The following is a 20,783-nucleotide window of genomic DNA, read 5'->3' on the forward strand; positions in this document are numbered from 1 at the left end:
AAACTATTTGGAAGGGCTTATTATATACCTCAGTGGAATCCTCTCATGCCCGCAGACCAGGAAGCTGACTGTACACTAGCAGAGTATATGAGAAATTTGTTGAATTCTAAACATCTGTTGCAGTCAAATTCTGTTTCAGATAAAGAACAAACCAGACCATCAGAAGTGGCAGTGGTCTCAGGAACCTGGATCTGGGTGAAGACAATAAAAAAGAAAAATTGGATGTCACCAAAGTGGGAAGGTCCATATCAAGTGCTTCTGTCGACACCCACTGCAGTCAAGATCGCAGAGCGTGCCTCGTGGATCCACCTGACGCACTGCAAACTAGTTAGGAACTTTGAACTGGACAAAAACTTGTCACATGTCAAGAGCAAAAATGATAGAATCCAGAAAAAACAGGAATGCAGACCAACCATTTTCTCAGAAGTATTGCATAATCATCCTGTTAACTGTGACAATAATATTTTTGTTGTGGCCATTCCTTTTTCCAGCCACACAAACTGAATTGAATAAACGTGAAGTGTTACTCATAAACTGGCACCCAAACATCAATACTTACCAGACAATTAAATATATGTATGCTGAGACTTTCAATGTTTCGAATTGCTGGATTTGCACAGCTTTGCCGACAGCATACGAGGGGTTATTAATGACTGCAGTCCCCCTAGGGGTCAACGAACTTGTGAATACTTGATTTATGATACCTCAACCATTACATCACAAGATAAAATAGCATTGCACTTGTCTGTTCCACAAAAGGGAACTGTGTGTTTTTATAAAAATGATACTGTTCAGGTGGGTCGGAGCAATTGCAATGTGACTGTTCCTTATAAATGGTACACTAAAGCTAACAATGTGAGTTCTTATTGTAATACAAACTATGATTCATTTCTTGAATTGATGCAAAAAACAATTGATGAAGTAAAACATAATTCTGTTCTCTATAAACAACTGTCTATAATTGATAGAAAAATGGTTCATGCAGGGCAAGTGTATATTCATAGCAAAGTTACTACTAAAGTAGAGGATTGTTATTTTGTATGTGGTAGAAAACCATACAAGTGGTTACCTGAGAATTGGTCCGGCAGTTGTTTTTTGGGCTACCTGGTTCCAGCTATATGACACACTGCAGTCTTACCTCAAGGAAAAATCCAGAATGTCCGAGAAGTTGTCAAGAAACCCATCAAGAAACCTGAAAATCCAGTGGGGCAAATCAATGCGCACTGGAAAAAACATCATTCTATAGGCGATAAACTGACACACATGGACTTGAGTGACAGTGTTATATCGTGGGCAGGCATATCACCAGCATATGGAGCAGTGAAATCGATCTGGGAGCTGAGAAAACTGTCTAAACTTCTCGAAGTAATAGTAATGCAACTTTTTCTGCTCTTGAATTGGTGACTGATGAACTGAATGCCATGAGAACTGTAGTGCTTCAAAACCGCATGGCTCTCGACTTCACCCTAGTAGCGAGAGGTGGTACTTGCGCTTTAATCCAGGAGGAGTGCTGTTCGTATATTCCTGACCATAAACACGAGATAGACAATCACCTTGAAGTAATTCAGCAAGTGTCAGCCATGACCAAACCAGGACCAAACCCACTGATGGACTTTTTGCAGAAATGGTTTGGTGGATGGGTACTATCCTAATGAACATTCTGATTGCTATTTGTGTAGGAATGATCCTACTGGGAGTATGTGTTTGCTGTGGCATTCCCTGCATGAAAAGGCTGATCAAAGGCCTTATAGACATGTCAGTTTCTGAAACCTTATATCAAAGTACTGAGTTTGAAGAACTGTTAAAAGATTGAAAATGCTTTCATAAGTTTAAATTTAATGACTCTCTTAACTGCAAATCCTAAGTGGGAAGAGGTTAGGAGAAGAAAAAAACTGTTTATGCTTATTTTGAAAGTAGAATAAAAGTATTAAAAGGGGGAAATGTCAGAAAAATATGTATTAGTAATATGCTTAGTGCATTTAAGGCTTGAAAAGGGTTAACACATTTTTTTCTGCTTCACACTGCATAAAATCTGTATGAATTGCAGAAGCTTTCTAACCTTGTATTGTCATGAAATATGCACAGCTATAATCTTTGCTTATACTTTAGAAATTTACAGGGAAGCAGATAATTTCTGCTTGTGTCAGGAAAATAATGAATAGATGTATCACTTGTATGAGACTTAGACAAGGAGTTCCGCTTGTGCTGTGAGAAAATACACAGCTGCAGAAGCTATAGATAATCAGAACAAAGACTGCTTGAAAATATGAACTGCAATCAGCATTTGCTTGTGCCTAAGTTAGAAAAGCACCTTGAAATGTAACACATGTATTAGAACTACACAATAGAAGCTTGTAACGGGCTAGAACCCACCAAGGCCTGGTTGTTTTTCTCAAAATGTTTTTCATAAATCCAGTCATGTCAGCAGAAAATCTGAGTAACATCTGCTGTAGAACAATACTGAAAGTTGTGTTTGATTACGTCAACCATAGAAGGCAATGTCTTGTAGAACAGTATAAGAATAGCATACTTCTTGTTAGTAGTTAGGCAAAATCCTGTATTTGCATGTTTTTGTCTCCTTGCAGCAAGTTATTAAATGTGCCTTATCTGAACCTTACATGTATTAGTCTTTGAAGGTTTTTCCTTTGACAGAATATGATGCCCCATTTGGTATGTACCTCTCAAGACATCTGCAACAACTCGAATGGCCGCAGAAATAACTCACTAAAAGAATCACAGGCCTAAAGCAGATGCCCTATGCTGACCACCTTAAAAAACTCCAGCTATACTCTGTCGCATATCGTCTACTCAGAGGTGATCTCTGCTTAACATACAAGGCCATGTCAAACCCAGAGCTGTTGGACATGCTACACTTAAAGAAATCGCTATCCCTCAGAGCCACACACTCCAGGGATCCAAACCTTGTTATCACAATAAACAAAACATGCTGGAGGGACAGGTTCCTGACCCAGAGACTCCCTAGACTCTGGAATAAACTACCCATACATGTCAAGCAGAGTGCCTCTTTGGCCCCCTTCAAAAGGAACCTTGATGATTGGATGGGAGATAGGAAATTCACCCCGGGGATCATGTTAGTCACCCTGCTAGACAGGGGTCCAGGGAAGTAAATAGTGTGGGAAGAAATAGCTAGGGAATTGTTATGGATAGGCTTGTATAGGCCCTAGGGCCGATAGCCTAGTACCAACCTATGAACCTACATTTCAATTAACGTGCTTCAAGAATATACCAAATGGTATGCATTTAATTGTAATAACACTATAATCTGAAGTTGCTAAAATGAAACATTACTCACATGGTATTTGAAACTACTCAGATCTAACTTGTCCAGGAATCTCATAGAAATTCCTTGTTTGAAAGAACAGTAAACACTTCTGATGTAACACCTTTACATATTAAACATATACCAGTGGGTTATGGAAATTGTAATTGTTAAGAGATAACATGATTGATAAAACTGTGTGTGTGTGTGTGTGTGTGTGTGTGTGTGTGTGTGTGTGTGTGTGTGTGTGTGTGTGTGTGTGTGTGTGTGTGTGTGCATGTGTGCACGTGCTTGTGTGTGTATGCATATATTATTAATTATACAATGACTGTCCATTAACATTCAAAAAAAGCACGGTGATTGGTCAGCTCAACCAGCATGCCTGTTGTAAATTGAGCATATACCAACAGAAAAAAGTTCTGTCACCCATATTTGCTTCTATTAATATGTGGCTACGGAGATTCCAGTTTTGTTCTCTTTGCTTAAAAAAAATAAACCTACATATCCAGTCACGTCAGAAGTACAACAGAGATGGGACAAAGAAAATACAAGGATAAATAGGTACGTTATGCAAAACTGCAGAAACTTACCTGCTTATCCTTGTATTTTCTATAAACTGTCTGTCTCTTAATTCTGAACAGTTCTAGATTTCATTTTTTTTTTATTACAAAAAAACAAATGGATATCTTTCTTTCTTTGTTGCAGCACAGATGTACTATGTAAGTGTGGGAATGTAAGTTCCATACACATGTGCACTACATCAAGAAAGCCTGGGGAGAAATATGAAAGAGCACCACAGCACTATTATACAAGGACATTATTTAAGAAATTTAAGTAACTTTTTTCTTAAATAATGTCATTGTATAATAGCAATAACCCATAGCTGGGTGTGGGTAATACTGTATTTACCCATGGTTGGCTTTGTTTGGTCACTTGGGCTTTGCCCTCATGATCAAACCACATCAACCGTGGGTATATCCTGCATTACCTACACCCACCCATGAGTTATTGCTATACAATTCAATGTGGACTCAATATTGTTGGTTCTAAGGTTGGTTGCTTAAAGGATCTCAGCCATATGGTCAAAAAGTAGTGTTGGTTATGATGTTGACTTATTGTTTTGGCAGCTGCTTTTCCTCCTGGATTGCTGCTAAGAGGTTTATTTATGAGAGATAGTTTCTTCAAGTCAAGTACAGGTTATTTACAGTGAAAAAGTCAAAGAAAGCAAGTGCACATTTGCTTAACATAGTTTGCTTCGTTACTACTCAGTTCTGCATTTTGTTATTGCACTCACAAAGTCTCTCACTAAACACAATATACCTTACATTTCACAAGCTTATACATTGCAGCTTCTGTCAAGCTGCTGTACAACCTCCAAACATATCCTTATTAAGGCTCCTGGTACTCCTTGACAAAATTCATAGCCAGACCTCTGTTACTTCATGAGTAGATACACACAACATTAGTTCTGCACTTCTTTACTTCTTTAAACAACTGTGCTGCTGATTCTCAATAAAATGTACTATTTGAAGTTTTTTGCTACCGAAATATGTTGCCTATATAGACAACTGCATCAGTTTGTACAACAAATCAAACAGCATTTCTGACCTATCAAACAGCCGCTATGTCATAATGTGTGTGTGTATCTCTATAGCTATATATATATATATATATATATATATATATATATATATATAGATATACACATGGATAGATAGATAAATATATTTTAGTCAGCTGTTTGTTCAACTAAACAGATGGTTAACAGATGTGTAAGACTGCACAACCCACACTGTTGGGGAATATGCCCTCTTCCTGGTATTGTGCAATCTCAGAGTTAATATATTACTCTGACCACACACAATGACATGTCAATGTTTGCATTGTCAACATTAGCGACATTGACATTTGGGTATTTCAAGCATTTTAAGAATATATATATATATATATATATATATATGTGTGTGTGTGTGTGTGTGTGTGTGTGTGTGTATGTGTGTGTGAGTGTTTGTATGTGTGAGTGGGTGTGTGTGACACCAATATTTTCCAGCACTTAAAAAGTGTAGACCCAATGTATCTTTTCACTTTATTAGAGCAAATGGAAATCATTGATAATCAAAGTGCAAATGATTTCATCCATAAGGCATCATCAGTTTGACAGATTCACACTGAAGATGCCTTATAGGTGAAAATGGTGTGATGAATGTCAAATATAGTGGAACAATGACCTCCTTGGACCTAGATGCCATAGCTTTGTTTATAAGTTTAGAAACACAGAATAATTTCCTCACTACTGAAAACACATGATGGTCAAAGGCTAACTTACTGTCTATGTATATCCCCTAGTCCCTGACTACTGAGTCAACTCTTATGGGAGTGTTGTGTCAATATGATAGTTCAAGAATGGTGAACTTCCCAAAGGATAACATTATGCATTTCTTGGTATTTAAGTTTTAGTCCATATGTCTGGCACCAGTTATTTGTCTGTGTCAGCAATTCTTGGAGAACATTAGTAACACTGATGGAATTTATGACTGCTTCTCACTTGCAATTTCCTGCAATTTGGTCAGCCAAAGGCCCTTGACATTGGGCTTGATTTCAGAGAAGTAGATGCCTTTCTCCTGACTGTTACAGCTTTACCAGAGCTATTACTTACTATTCATAGCACTACCATTGCTGGCGACTGGTCACTTAGCACGTGCTGACTTAACCTAATGCTCTCTTACATTTTTTTTTTTTTTTCAGTAAACCAAGCCACCACTTGGGTCATGCGGGTCTCTGCCCACAATAACAAGATGTCGAAACCTCAAATATACCTCAGTTGTGCACTGAGTACCTATGGACACAGTCCTGTAACTAAAGAGACTTAAAACTAATGTAGGTGCCTAACTTCCATGTGTCTAGACAGTACAATACCTTAATTGCACTAAACTAAATAAGCGTTAGTGAGTGTATTAGTACATTCTGCTGTATAGTTCCTTACTCAAACCACTGTACTGACAAGCTCATTGCCAGGAAGCAACAGCTGCATAACCCTCTCCAGTAAGTGCCCCCCCCCCAACCACAGTTTTTTTTTCTTTTGAGAAGAACTCAAATCTGTAAAATAGCATACCATCACCTCTCCTCTTCATCTGTACTTAACCTCAGCTTTAATATTATATCCTTTTAAGAAATTCAGGGTAAAATTGGATAATGTCTACACATGCCTTAATTTAACAGTATAAAGTAGAGTGACCGTGCAAAGTAACATACATTTTATTAAGGTTCACTAATTTGTTTCTTATCCTCTTGCACTTCACAAATAGTGCCGTAAACATTTGAATTGTGTATTAAATGTAAACAATGTCATTAATTTTAGCAGTGGCTTTCAGATGATACTATTGCTCTGCATCTGCAGATAATCTGATTCTAGTCACCAGCAGCATTTTTCTTATTGCACAGTAGACTATCCATGGTCACCAAACAGCTTTGCAGTAAGCATTTTTGTTTCTGTGCTCACTCCATCTAATAAAAAGTAAAAAAGAACCGAGTGGAATGCCTTTAACAGTGAAATGTAACTTAGATGGAGTGAGACTAAATAATCCACAAATAAGCCAAAAAAGGTCCGTAAAGCACTGAAAACCAAATAAAAAGTAAAAAAGAACCTCGGAGGGTCCACAATAAAGCGTAAGGATAGCTGTTGCTTCAGATATTTAATAAAGATATTCTCTCCACAGTTTAAGACACTACAGCACATAAACATATAAACGCTCCATAGAGACAGTACGTTTTCATTTTAAAACTTCATCGGATATGGGCTGGTTACATACTACAAGCATTTAAAGGCTTAACAATCAAGGTTGGTCCAATCAAAACACATTAATCAAGACATATCAGCTGAAGCTGATTTTAAAAAAGACACTAACACCAAGGTAAAAGTAATCAAAAACAATGTATATAATGTATGAAAAATGAAAAATATACTTAATGTATAGAACTATAAAATCTTCCGATAAATATTAATTAAAACAGACCTGTTAATTCATTAGAACTACTGAAATTTTAAAAAATAATACACCATCATGAATAATGAATATAAAAAGCACCCAATGCCATGGTAAACTTGATAATGAATTCTTATGAATATTTATAAGGTATTAATTTAGTATTTATATATGCATTTATTATATTGTTTTTTATTTTGAAAGTAAAGCAATTTTCTATTAATGTATTAATATGGTATTAATCTTTTAACTGTATTAGTTTTTATCCATTTTTTAAACAATGTAATGTAAAAGTTTTTTTGAATTCAGGTACATGAATTTACCACAAGATGGTGGTATTATCAAGTTTACCATGGCCTTGGGTGCTCTTTATATTCATTATTCATGATGGTGTATTTTTTTTTAAATTTCAGTAGTTCTAATGAATTAACAGGTCTGTTTTAATTAATATTTATGGGAAGATTTTGTAGTTCTATACATTAAGTATATTTTTCATTTTCATACATTATTTACATTGTTTTTGATTACTTTTACCTTGGTTTTAGTGTCTTTTTTAAAATCAGCTTCAGCTGATATGTCTTGATTAATGTGTTTTGATTGGGCCAACCTTGATTGTTAAGCCTTTAAATGCTTGTAGTATGTTAACCAGTCGACATTCAATGAAGTTTTAAAATGAAAACGTACTGTCTCTATGGAGCGTTTATGTGTTTATGTGCTGTAGTGTCTTAAACTGTGGAGAGAATATCTTTATTAAATATCTGAAGCAACAGCTGTCCTTACACTTTATTGTGGACCCTCCGAGGTTCTTTTTTACTTTTTATTTGGTTTTCAGTGCTTTACGGACCTTTTTTGGCTTATTTGTGGATTATTTAGTCTCACTCCATCTAAGTTACATTTCACTGTTAAAGGCATTCCACTCTGTTTTAAAACCCTAAGTAATATATCCTTTTGCTTTTTCACTGGTTTTAGTACCTTACTGATTGTTTTTGAAGGTGGCTACAAAGAGGGTCCAGGTCAGACCCACTCCTTTCACTCTTGCTTCACTCAGGCTCACTTCACTCCACTGCCCTACCTATATTCCCTCCCACTCCACATATCCTTCCATTTATAGTTATACAGACCCCCCTCACATTCATCTCTCAACAATTCACACCACTTCCCACCAAAATAATAACATATCTCTAAACTATCCACTCACCAAACAGCACAATTAGACTTATCCTACACTCCAGTAAACCCCACCCACCAACACCCACTATGTCCAACACCCCACATAAGATAGTTCTAACATTTTCCATTTTATTTATAATATTAATACTAATCAGCTCAACCACATCACATACAAATAAAGCAGCCATACCCATCTACATCACTACAATATCCTTCACCAACATATCTCAACATCTCAACAACTAAAGCATTACTCAAATATCTGCCCACAACTATTCTACTACCCCAACAGCAAAATAAAACCCCACTATACCACCAAACCCCTTCTTCCTACACTAAACCCACTGCAAACTTACCCAATACTGAAATTAATACAAAGTGGTGATATACACCCAAACACTGGACCAAATGTACAACCTAACTCCAAGTCCCTAAACCTATTTATTCTAAACCTAAGCAGCTTATGCAATAAAATAACTTTCCTGCATGCTTGGATGGAGCAATACAACCCAGACATCTTAGCCCTAACAGAAACCTGGCTACACTCTGGAATAAAATATACTGAAATGATACCCCCTAACTATACCATATTTAGACTAGACAGACTAAAAAAGAAGGGTGGAGGGATAGCACTCCTGTATCTATCCAGACTCAATATAAATCCTTAGTCACACAAACTACCCAAATTCCTTATTGTCTAAGTAGTAATAAATACCCTAAATCTTAAAAACTCTAAAAAATCTGTCTCATAAGAGTCTATATTCCTCCAGGAAACAATGTACCAATACTAGAAGACGTAATTGAACCAAAAAATGAATCCCAAACTAGAAACCAACGAACCAATGGTAGTGCCAGCCTTAGAAGAAGGAGTCCGGTTGTGTGACTTCACAAACATTTTTTATTCGATATAAAAATTAAAACAAGGTGAAAACAGCGATAAAATCTGTGAAACACTTGACAGCGTTTTTCGTCCCGCAAATAGCAGAACTTCCTCAGACAGCAACCAGCCATTTCACGAGAGTATCTTAAGTAAGCTCTTAACTAATTGAATAACTATGAGCAATTATAATTAAACCCATGTTTCCATTTAAAGAAGACTCTCCTTTGAAAAGCCTGTCAATACATTTCATTTGACCAACTGTCATAACTAATCACTAATACATTAAGGTAACACTTGTTTATAAAAATATACAAAGTATAAACCCTAATACATCTTCAATAATTAAAAAACCACTTACTAATACATTAAATAAAAACACTAGCGTATTACTGAACGACATAGAAATATACAGGTGTAATAATTAATAATGAAGTGAGTACACCTATCTTCTTATAACTTGTTTTATAAAGGTTATACATACTTAAAAATAGTTAAAACTAATTCAAAAAGGTGTTTTTATACCAATAATCAAAGTTTTAAAACTGCAGAATTACTGATAGCCCCCTATTAAAATGTCTCAAAGGGAAAGCAAATACTACCAATACTTGTTATTAATTTATCAAATTGTAATGTATTACTAAGGTAATATTATTGACTACCTCAAAAGGTTTTTTAACTTTAAAATACAGGCAATTGAACAAGCATCATTGATGCCTGGATCTCTGCAAGCCGCAAGACGCAATTGCCATGCTAATTCCTTCTTCTCCAGTTCTAGTTTTAAATAATTTTCATTAACAAATCTGTTGGCTTCACTATATTTGGCAATCCCATCAATAGCCATAAAGGTGAAGCCATGACCAGTATTATTAGCACAATGCCTGGCCAAGGCATTCTCATCCTTGCTTTTTGCAATTGCGTATAAGCGCTCATACACTCTATCACGTAGGCGTCTGTCCGTCTTTCCTACATAGAAAGGCGGGCATTGCTTGCATTCTGCTAAGTAAACAACGCCCTTGGAAGTACATGAGTACCCTTCCCTCACATTATACCTAACTGACCTAATAATAAATGTGTTTGATGTTTCAATTTCCTTACAATATTTACAAGCGCCACACCTCTTTGTTCCCCTTTTTTCTTTTTTGTTGATAAGTTTTGTTTCAAGAAGCCTTTTCATATTTGTACCCCTTCTGTATGTAATTACTGGATCAAAATTTAAAATTGAAGATACATTTTTGTCCATTGATAGGAAACACCAGTATTTCCTCACTATTTTACCTATAGTCATAGCCTCTGGACAATATGTAAAAGTAAATGCTATTACGAAATCATTTTTAATATCATCTTTTTCTATAAGATCCTCTTCCAACCTATTTATGTTCAGATGTGTACTTTTACTAAATGTTTCAAGGTTGGTATTTACCCTGTTATCCCATCTATCTTTCTCATTGTCCAAAAGGGGGACATAAACACCTTTTTTCCTTTTTTCCTTCACTTCTTGGAAAATGTTATCCAGGAATGACTTAGGGTATGCTCTCTTTAAAAACATCTGATAGAGCAAGTTACACTCATCTTCAAACTCACTTTGCAATGTGGTCATCCTTGCCGCCCTCACCATTTGACCTTTGACCACTGCTTTTTTCTGGTGAAGGGGGTGCATACTATTAAAATGAAGAAAGTTATTTGAGTAAGTTACTTTCCTAAAGATTTTTGCTGTGTATGATGTTTTGTGTTTCTTTAATTCAACGTCCAAGAAGTTAATAATATTCTCTTGGAAATTGTGTGTAAAAGCCAAGAACGAAGTTGTTGAATTGAGAAATTCAACAAATCGTTCTGCTTCTTCCTTATGCCCTTTAAATAAAATGAAAATGTCGTCAAGAAATCTTCTATATAAGCATATTTGATTAAACCACTGGCTGTTAAAGATCAAGTTGTTTTCCCAGTGGGCCAAAACCAAGTTTGCAAAACTAGACCCCACTGGTGACCCCATAGCTACTCCAACTTTTTGCACAAATAACTTGTCTTCAAATGATACAAAATTGTTTTTTTAAAATAATATCCAAAAGTTGCTCCATCAATAAACATTCATTAACACTTGCCCCCTTAGATCTAATAAAGTCCACTACCCACTCAACTCCCAAGTCTTGGGGGATACAGGAGTACAGATTTATTATATCCACTGTCAGGAAGTTGATGGTTACATCAAATTCTACAGTATGTAACTGCTGTAAAAAAGCCCACGAATCTTTTAAAATTTGGTCTTCTAAATTGACATATTTCTTTAGAACACTGTCCACCAATTTGGCACATGGATATGAAATAGACTGCCTTGCATCGACTAAAGCCCTAAAAGGTGGATTCAAGATGTTTTTATGCAATTTAGGAATCCCAAATATTTTTGGGAGTCTTGGGGCTAACAATGTGAGATATGTGTGTTGTTCTAAAGAAATAAGCCCATCTGTGAACAGGTCACTGATGAACATTTTTATTCTCCTATGTGCTTGATTCAATTCATTCCTGCTAATAGGAGCATAAGTGTTACTTTCTAACAGTTTTAACATAATGTTAGAATAGTCTTCCTTATAAAAAAACACTAAGCCACCTCCTTTATCTGGCTTCATTTTGGACAAAGAGAAGGATAGATGGGATAACAGGGTAAATACCAACCTTGAAACATTTAGTAAAAGTACACATCTGAACATAAATAGGTTGGAAGAGGATCTTATAGAAAAAGATGATATTAAAAATGATTTCGTAATAGCATTTACTTTTACATATTGTCCAGAGGCTATGACTATAGGTAAAATATTGAGGAAATACTGGTGTTTCCTATCAATGGACAAAAATGTATCTTCAATTTTAAATTTTGATCCAGTAATTACATACAGAAGGAGTACAAATATGAAAAGGCTTCTTGAAACAAAACTTATCAACAAAAAAGAAAAAAGGGGAACAAAGAGGTGTGGCGCTTGTAAATATTGTAAGGAAATTGAAACATCAAACACATTTATTATTAGGTCAGTTAGGTATAATGTGAGGGAAGGGTACTCATGTACTTCCAAGGGCGTTGTTTACTTAGCACAATGCAAGCAATGCCCGTCATTCTATGTAGGAAAGACGGACAGACGCCTGCGTGATAGAGTGTATGAGCACTTATACGCAATTGCAAAAAGCAAGGATAAGAATGCCTTGGCCAGGCATTGTGCTAATAATACTGGTCATGGCTTCACCTTTATGGCTATTGATGGGATTGCCAAATATAGTGAAGCCAACAGATTTGTTAATGAAAATTATTTAAAACTAGAACTGGAGAAGAAGGAATTAGCATGGCAATTGCGTCTTGCGGCTTGCAGAGATCCAGGCATCAATGATGCTTGTTCAATTGCCTGTATTTTAAAGTTAAAAAACCTTTTGAGGTAGTCAATAATATTACCTTAGTAATACATTACAATTTGATAAATTAATAACAAGTATTGGTAGTATTTGCTTTCCCTTTGAGACATTTTAATAGGGGGCTATCAGTAATTCTGCAGTTTTAAAACTTTGATTATTGGTATAAAAACACCTTTTTGAATTAGTTTTAACTATTTTTAAGTATGTATAACCTTTATAAAACAAGTTATAAGAAGATAGGTGTACTCACTTCATTATTAATTATTACACCTGTATATTTCTATGTCGTTCAGTAATACGCTAGTGTTTTTATTTAATGTATTACTAAGTGGTTTTTTAATTATTGAAGATGTATTAGGGTTTATACTTTGTATATTTTTATAAACAAGTGTTACCTTAATGTATTAGTGATTAGTTATGACAGTTGGTCAAATGAAATGTATTGACAGGCTTTTCAAAGGAGAGTCTTCTTTAAATGGAAACATGGGTTTAATTATAATTGCTCATAGTTATTCAATTAGTTAAGAGCTTACTTAAGATACTCTCGTGAAATGGCTGGTTGCTGTCTGAGGAAGTTCTGCTATTTGCGGGACGAAAAATGCTGTCAAGTGTTTCACAGATTTTATCGCTGTTTTCACCTTGTTTTAATTTTTATATCGAATAAAAAACGTTTGTGAAGTCACACAACCGGACTCCTTCTTCTAAGGCTGGCACTACCACTAGAAGACGTAATGTCATGGACAACTGAAAACATCAAACTAGAGACTGTAATCATAGTATATATGAATATTAACTGGCAAGCCATCATTGTAATCTCTCCATATTTAAATATTAACCTCTATGGGTTTAAAAGACTAATCACTGAACCTACAAGGTATGACAAATACTTCAGTAACCACCCTACCCTTATTAGATCTCTGTAGCCAACCCAACCAGTTTCTCCTCCTCAGGTACACTACCAAATTCACTAAGTGAGCATCTTTCAGCCTTTGCCATCAGAGCAATCACCCACCTCCCGAAAGAACATACCATAAAACAGTTAGAAACATCACTAGACTCAATCAAGAAACACTCAACAACCTACTAAGTGGAATAAACTGGTCACCCCTAAAATTACTATCACTAAATGATGCTGTTCAATACTTTAGTGCTACTTTCTCAAAAATAATTGATAGTCTGGCCCCTGTACAAACAAAGACAGTAAAGAAAACAAACCCCCCATGGTTAACAGCCAACTGCATTGACGTCATGAGACATAGCATGAAACAGTTAGAGAAGAAAAACAGGCTGGAAGGAAGCACTCAGGTTCACAATTTCTTCAAGGTTTAATGGCACAAAATAGTAGATGAGCAAAACACTAATAACGCTGATAACACTCCAATTACGTTTTCGTTCACAAGAACTTCATCAGAATAATAAATTACATAACAAAGACCCATTAAATAGTTCCCCCAATCAAAAAGTAACCAATAAAACAACAGAATACAATTTAAAACGACATTTTAAAATTCCAAGTGCTGCCACCTGGTGTCAAAACATACTAATTACATCCTAAAAACAATGGTGTAAAAACTATACATGCAATCACTCATATAATGTCAATAAAATATCTCAACAGTATGTTTGTGCAAAATTAATAAAAATGCATATTTGTACTAGTAAAAATGTGCATTTGTAAAAGAAATATAAGTAAATGTGTTTGTTTCAAAAGTTAATTATAACTTGGCAGACCTGAGTTTTAGTAGAGGTGCTATTGAGATATTCTCATTTAACCCGGGGGTCCTGCTTGCATCTAGGGTAATCTGTCACAATAATTACCTATACTAAGGATAGTCTCCCATGCACCCCCCACCTCACATCCTGAATAGCAACCTCTAAAACAAAAAACTCAAAACTTGCTTCTGGGCAGGGCAAAGAATGTTTATGCACAGCATTTTTGACATTACATTTCTTAACATCATACATATGCTCATAAATGCGTCTTTTCAACTTTCTTTCAGTTTTGCCCATGTAAAAAGCTTCACAGATCTTGCACACAACTAAGTATACTAGCCCACAAGTATTACAGTTCCTAAAACTTTTACCATACACCCATTTATTCCTACGTTTTAAAAATACCCGGTCAGTGTTAGAAATAAAATTGCACTGTAAGCATGCTCCACATTTAAAAGTTCCTTTTCTCTTAATGGTATGTGCAGGCTTCTGTTTACCCCACCCTCCAAGTGGTCTTTCTGATTTTTTCCCCTCTTATAACTAATCTTCACGGGTCCCTTGTCAATACCTTTGAGATCCATTAATGAAGTGAACCTATTCCATTCCTTTGTTATTGTGTCCACTACCATTTTGGACTCCAAATTAAAATCTAAAGTAAGAGCTTTGGAGTACGCCGAGGGGTTAACTTCACTTAATACATGTTGATTTGTGTCCAGTCCTTTACCCAACAATGGGTAGTACCTGATGTTGTGTAAATTACTTACATAGGTAACCCCTTTGAATAAATAAGCTTTCAATAAAGTCACACTCCAATGAAAAATCAACATCTAGGGAAGTCATTCTGGATGCTCGAATTAGCTGACCTTTGTAAATGTTTTTTTCTGTATAAAAGGGTGGGCACTTGAAAAATGGAGATAAGAATTTGAAAACGTGCCTTTACGAAATATTTTAGACTCAATGCCCTCCACAGTCTTAATTAGACTCACATCCAAAAAATCAAGTCTATCTATATTTATAGAACTGGTAAATTCCAAAAAGGTGGTAGTAGTATCCAAATAGTTCAAAAATTCATATAACTTCTCCTCGGTATCAATCCAAAAAATAGCTATATCATCTAAAATTCTCTGATAGTGGGACCAAGAGTTGCTATATACAGATTTTAAAACATATTTTTTATCCCACCAAGCTAAAAATATATTGGCGTATGTGGGGGCACAATTTGCCCCCATGGCTACGCCCTTGATTTGATGCCCCCCCCCCATAAAAAATGAAATTGTTTTTTAATACCATTTCCATCAGTTCTAAAATAACTAACAACTGGTCCTTAGATGGACAGGCCTTATCTAGTAAGGCTTCTTCCAACCAGGCTAATCCTAAGTCCTGGGGAATAACAGTGAACAAGTCTTTAATATCAGTCGTGACAAAAATAGTATTGTCAAAGCACTGGTCAGTTTTAATTCCCTTTAAAAAATCCCAGGAATCTTTTAAAATAGTCTTTTCTGTACCCCAAATTGACTTTAATTTTATGTCAAGAAACTTTGCTATGGGTGCAGTCTTTGACCCTTCAACCGAAACAATAGGTCTTCAAGGGGGGTCGGTAGGGTCCTTGTGCACCTTAGGTATGCCAAAATAGTAGCTATTCTGGGTTGAGCTACATGTAAATACTTGTGGGTGTCCAGATCAATCAGTCTGTCCCACAGTAAGTCATCAATAACCAAATCGATTTTTTTATATGCAACAAAAATCTAATTTCTGAACACCCTCCTGTATGTACTGGAATCACCCAAAATGTCTAAAATCTTGCCTTCGTAGATAACATTATCCATCAAAACGGACCCCCCCCCTCCCTTATCCGGTTTCATGACATGCACATTGTGGTTCTGTTTGAGTTCCTTTAGGACCAACCATTCCCCAGCTGTAAGGTTATATTTAAAACTATAGAGGGAAGCACAAATAGCCTGCCTTAATTCTTTTTCTACTACCATTTTAAATTTGGGGGTGTAGAGGTGGGTTGAATTCACATCTTCTCTTTTAAATCTCTGAATTTTTCTCTTTACCTGTACCATCGAACATGACACCAAAATTTTACTTTCTCGTACAGGTCTTGATATCTAAAATCACTTTTGTCAGATCACATTTGTTATTAGGAATAAATTTAAAACCCCGGGCTAAAAGATTAAAGTGGTCAACCTTCAGGTCTATACCACTGTAGTTAAAAATGTTATAATTATTAAAAGAATATTTGTTCTCACACCTAACTATATTCTCAGTGGGTAAAACTAAAGTGGGTAACACTAGAATCCCCCCCTTCACCCCGAGCTCCTCTGTTCCCCCTCCAAGTAGGGTTTTGGAAGTATTGGGGGCCTTTCTGATTAATAAGTCTCTTGGAGCGATGGAGGGGAGGGAATTCTAAAGGGTCATAGTTAGTCTCTTCTTCACTTTGTTCTCCATAATTTACCTCGCTGTCTATGTCAAATACATAATCATCCCTTCTTTTGTCTACCCACTTTCCCCTGGGCCCAGTATAACTCAGTTTTTCCTTGTATTCTAATATGTCTCTATCAAGTTTCTTTATCTTGCATTTAATATTAATGTTAACTTTTCCATCTATGTCATCCAATGTATCAAAATATTTTTGTTTTTCAGTTTCTACAGAAAACAGTAAGTCATTTGTGACAACAGAATTTAAACGTTCAGTATTTGAATGCAATTCCTTCATAGACAATTCATTTTGCTTAATAATAATTCTAACAATGTCTAAACCACAGTTATTAAAAACCTCCAGTAATTCTTTATATAATTCACTACCAACATGAATGTTATTGGGGTATTTCTGCACACGTAGTCCTTTAGGCACAATTCCCTTGCTTAAACATGTATGCAAGTATTCATTGTCAATACAAAGTGCCTTATATTTCCCCATGAGTTCCCCTAGTTTTTTGACACTGGTTGCATAAGTATCATTACTAATTTCCCTCCCAACACACTCATTTTGAGTCCCAACATTAAGAGAAATGTTCCCAGTTAACCAAGTTTCAAAAGCCTTCCTAGGCTTGTTAACACCATGGCAAATAGTATGATTAGTCAAACAGTCACCTTTGTTTGAAGTTGTAGCCTTAGGATCAATAGAAACTTGCTCTGTCTGGTTGAGAATTTTCTTCATCTGAATCATTCAAAATGCTAGGTACCCCAATGTCTCCTTCATGGTTAACTTTTTTAGTCCCAAAACTACTCTTAGTTTGAGAACCTCGATGTAGTCTCTCCACAAACACCTCAACATTGTTTCTTCCATTAAGGTTAGCTTCCTGGTTTCCCAGGATGCTGAGTGACATCAAACCAGCAAGGGAATGGCAAATCGGAGTAAGCAATTCAACAAGCTGAGTTAACTGGCCAATCAGCTTCCGGGTTTCACCGATTTCATCCCGTCTCCCTTTCGGAGATCGAGGAGAACCTTCTGTGCTTTCCATATCCCCCAAACAACTCCAACAGTGACCAAAGTAGTAAAAATGGAGATTCCAACCACTGTAACCACCAATAACAGAATAAAAACAGGCTGGAAGGAAGCTCTGGTTCACAGTTTCTTCAAGGTTTAATGGCACAAAATAGTAGATGAGCAAAACACCAATAACGCTGATAACACTCCAAATAAGTTTTCATTCACAAGAACTTCATCAGAATAATAAATTGCATAGCAAAGGCCCATTAAATAGTTCCTCCAATCAAAAAATGACCAATAAAAATAACAGAATACAATTTAAAAAGACAGTTTAAAATTCCAAGTGCTGCCACCTGGTGTTAAAACATACTAATTACATCCTAGAAACAATTGGAAACAAAACAGAACCTAACAAAATATGCAAGTTTATAAAACATTACGCAATAGAGTAACCAAAATAGTCAACAAATGTAAATGATCATACTACTCCAATCTTCAGCTTTAGCACAAATACAACCCCCAAAAATGTTGGCACTGTATAACTACCCTCCTCAATCCAGGTTCAAACAAAGACCACTCCCCCTTACCTAGTGCCCCCAGCACAAATTGCTGAAAAATGTAACAAATATTTCATAAAATCTGTAGCAGACCTACTCATCTTTACAAACGCAGGTAACTCACAACTAAACCTACACACCAACAACAATTCCTTAACACCCCCCAAAAAAGATCAATCCCATGACCATACCACTAACCAACAAAATATCTTCAACAATGCTTTCACTTTCCATACCATACCCACCTCTCAAGTAAAAAAACTACCACTCAAGCTCAAACCCTGCTCCACATCAGGAGACAATCTCCCACTACAATACCTAAAACTCACCACTGACTCAATTGCATATCCAGTCATCATCCTAATAAACAGGTCACTCTCTGAAGCCACACTCTCTACAATATGGAAACCATCTAACATAACACGTATTCATAAAGGTGGACAATCCATGGAAATCTGTAATTTCTGCCCAATATCAATATTATTCCCTCTATCTAAAATCATGGAAAAGTATATTCACCAAAAAATCATGAAATATCTACTCCAAAACAACCTGCTCTCTCAAACTCAACATGGCTTCAGGCCAAATCACAACACATCCACAGCAATACTGTCCTTTAGAAACACCATTAACAAAGCCAGAGATGAAGGTCACTGAGTAGCATCAATATTCCTAGACCTCTCAAAAGCATATGATACTGTTTCACATACTTTACTACTTAACAGAATATCCAGCCTAGGTCGTTCCTCCTCCACATTCCAGTGGTTCCAAAGTTACCTCCATGATAGGAAACAAGCAGTTAAATGGTCAAAGCAACTTTCCCTCTTCCTACAAAACCCCACAAGAGTACCCCAAGGCTATATCTTAGATCCCTTACTATTTAACATATTCACCAATAAACTATACACACCTGCTTCCCCAGGAACATTAACACAGTATGCAGATGACTCAGCCTTAATCTGCACTTCCTGTTCCCTCCCTGAAGTGCTAACCAAAACTCAACAATCTTTCTCAGCAATTGAGTCATGGCTTAGAGTCCCAACTCTTTCTAAATCCCCCCACAAAAAAAAAAACAAAAAAACAAACATATGATATTCCATTCCAAAAATACCACCCTCAACTGAAGTCAACTAAATATTTATGCAGCTGACAATACCGTCTTGGATATCATTCAAGAAACTAAGCTACTTGGTGTTATAATTGATGATAAACTCAACTTCGACCCTCATATTCAGTAAGATATAAAAAATTTAAAAAAAAGATAAAAACTAGGAATACTCTACAGAAACAGACAATTCCTTACTGCTACAACCAAAACTACCCTGGCTAAAATCTTTCTGCTCCATCACTTCTCTATGGTGCCTGTATATTAACCAATCTACAGAACTCCACCAAAACTAAATTAGAACAATGCTACAACAAAGATGCAAAGTTTGCAACCAACTCTAACTACCATAGACATCACTGTACATCACTCAAATAATTAAATTGGTTAGCATTAACACAACAGCTCTCATATACACACCTAATTACAGCACACAAACTATTTTACAGGCCCACTACCTGTCCAGCTCTAGAAGACCTAATACAACATTACAAACCAACAGACCCCTCAGATCTGAAAATAAAAACCTCCTTGAAATCTAGAAACCTTCTAGAAACACAGAAAAATCTCTATACTCACACTCTACTGGTAAGTCTTGGAACACCCAACCTCCCAACATTAGGCTAACTGATAGCCTACCTCTCTTTAAAGCCTTCCAAAAACAACACCTAAATAAATCATGGCTATGCGCATGCATAACCCCAAGCTAATACACAATCTGCCTTCCTATACCTCCTTCAGTTACGTTAACATGTCCATTACCATTAAGTACTGTCAAGACTGGAAAAAAGGTACCATACTACTCCTATCTTTCTACCTTCTTGTGCATTAATCTAAACAGCGCAAGTATTCTGCCATTTCAAACACGAAGAATGGTATTGTGCAAATATTCTATCGCTGAGGCAGTGACACTGTATCATGTTAAAAGTCTTGTCAAATTTATAATTTTGTGTAAAGTGTTATCAAGATAAATGTGTAATGTACTCACTGTATAATTACGTCTACTAATTTTTCTTATAAGTCTTTGTGTAAAGTATTATCACAGTTAAACTAGCAATGTACTCACTGTATACTTATATATTGTAGTTTGCTTGTAAGTCTTGTAATTTTCCAAAATTGTGGAGATTTTCACCCTGGGCATCCTCTGAAAACAGGTCTTGTGACTCAGTCAGACTATCACAGTTAACAAATGTCAAATAAATAAATAATAAATAATTGCTAAAAAGGAGCAGTCCTAGGACTGATCCCTAATGGATACCATTGGGAACT

This window comes from Protopterus annectens, chromosome 1.part1 (genome assembly GCF_019279795.1).
Source record: "Protopterus annectens isolate FY-2018-M chromosome 1.part1, PAN1.0, whole genome shotgun sequence".
Taxonomy (NCBI): domain Eukaryota; kingdom Metazoa; phylum Chordata; order Ceratodontiformes; family Protopteridae; genus Protopterus; species Protopterus annectens.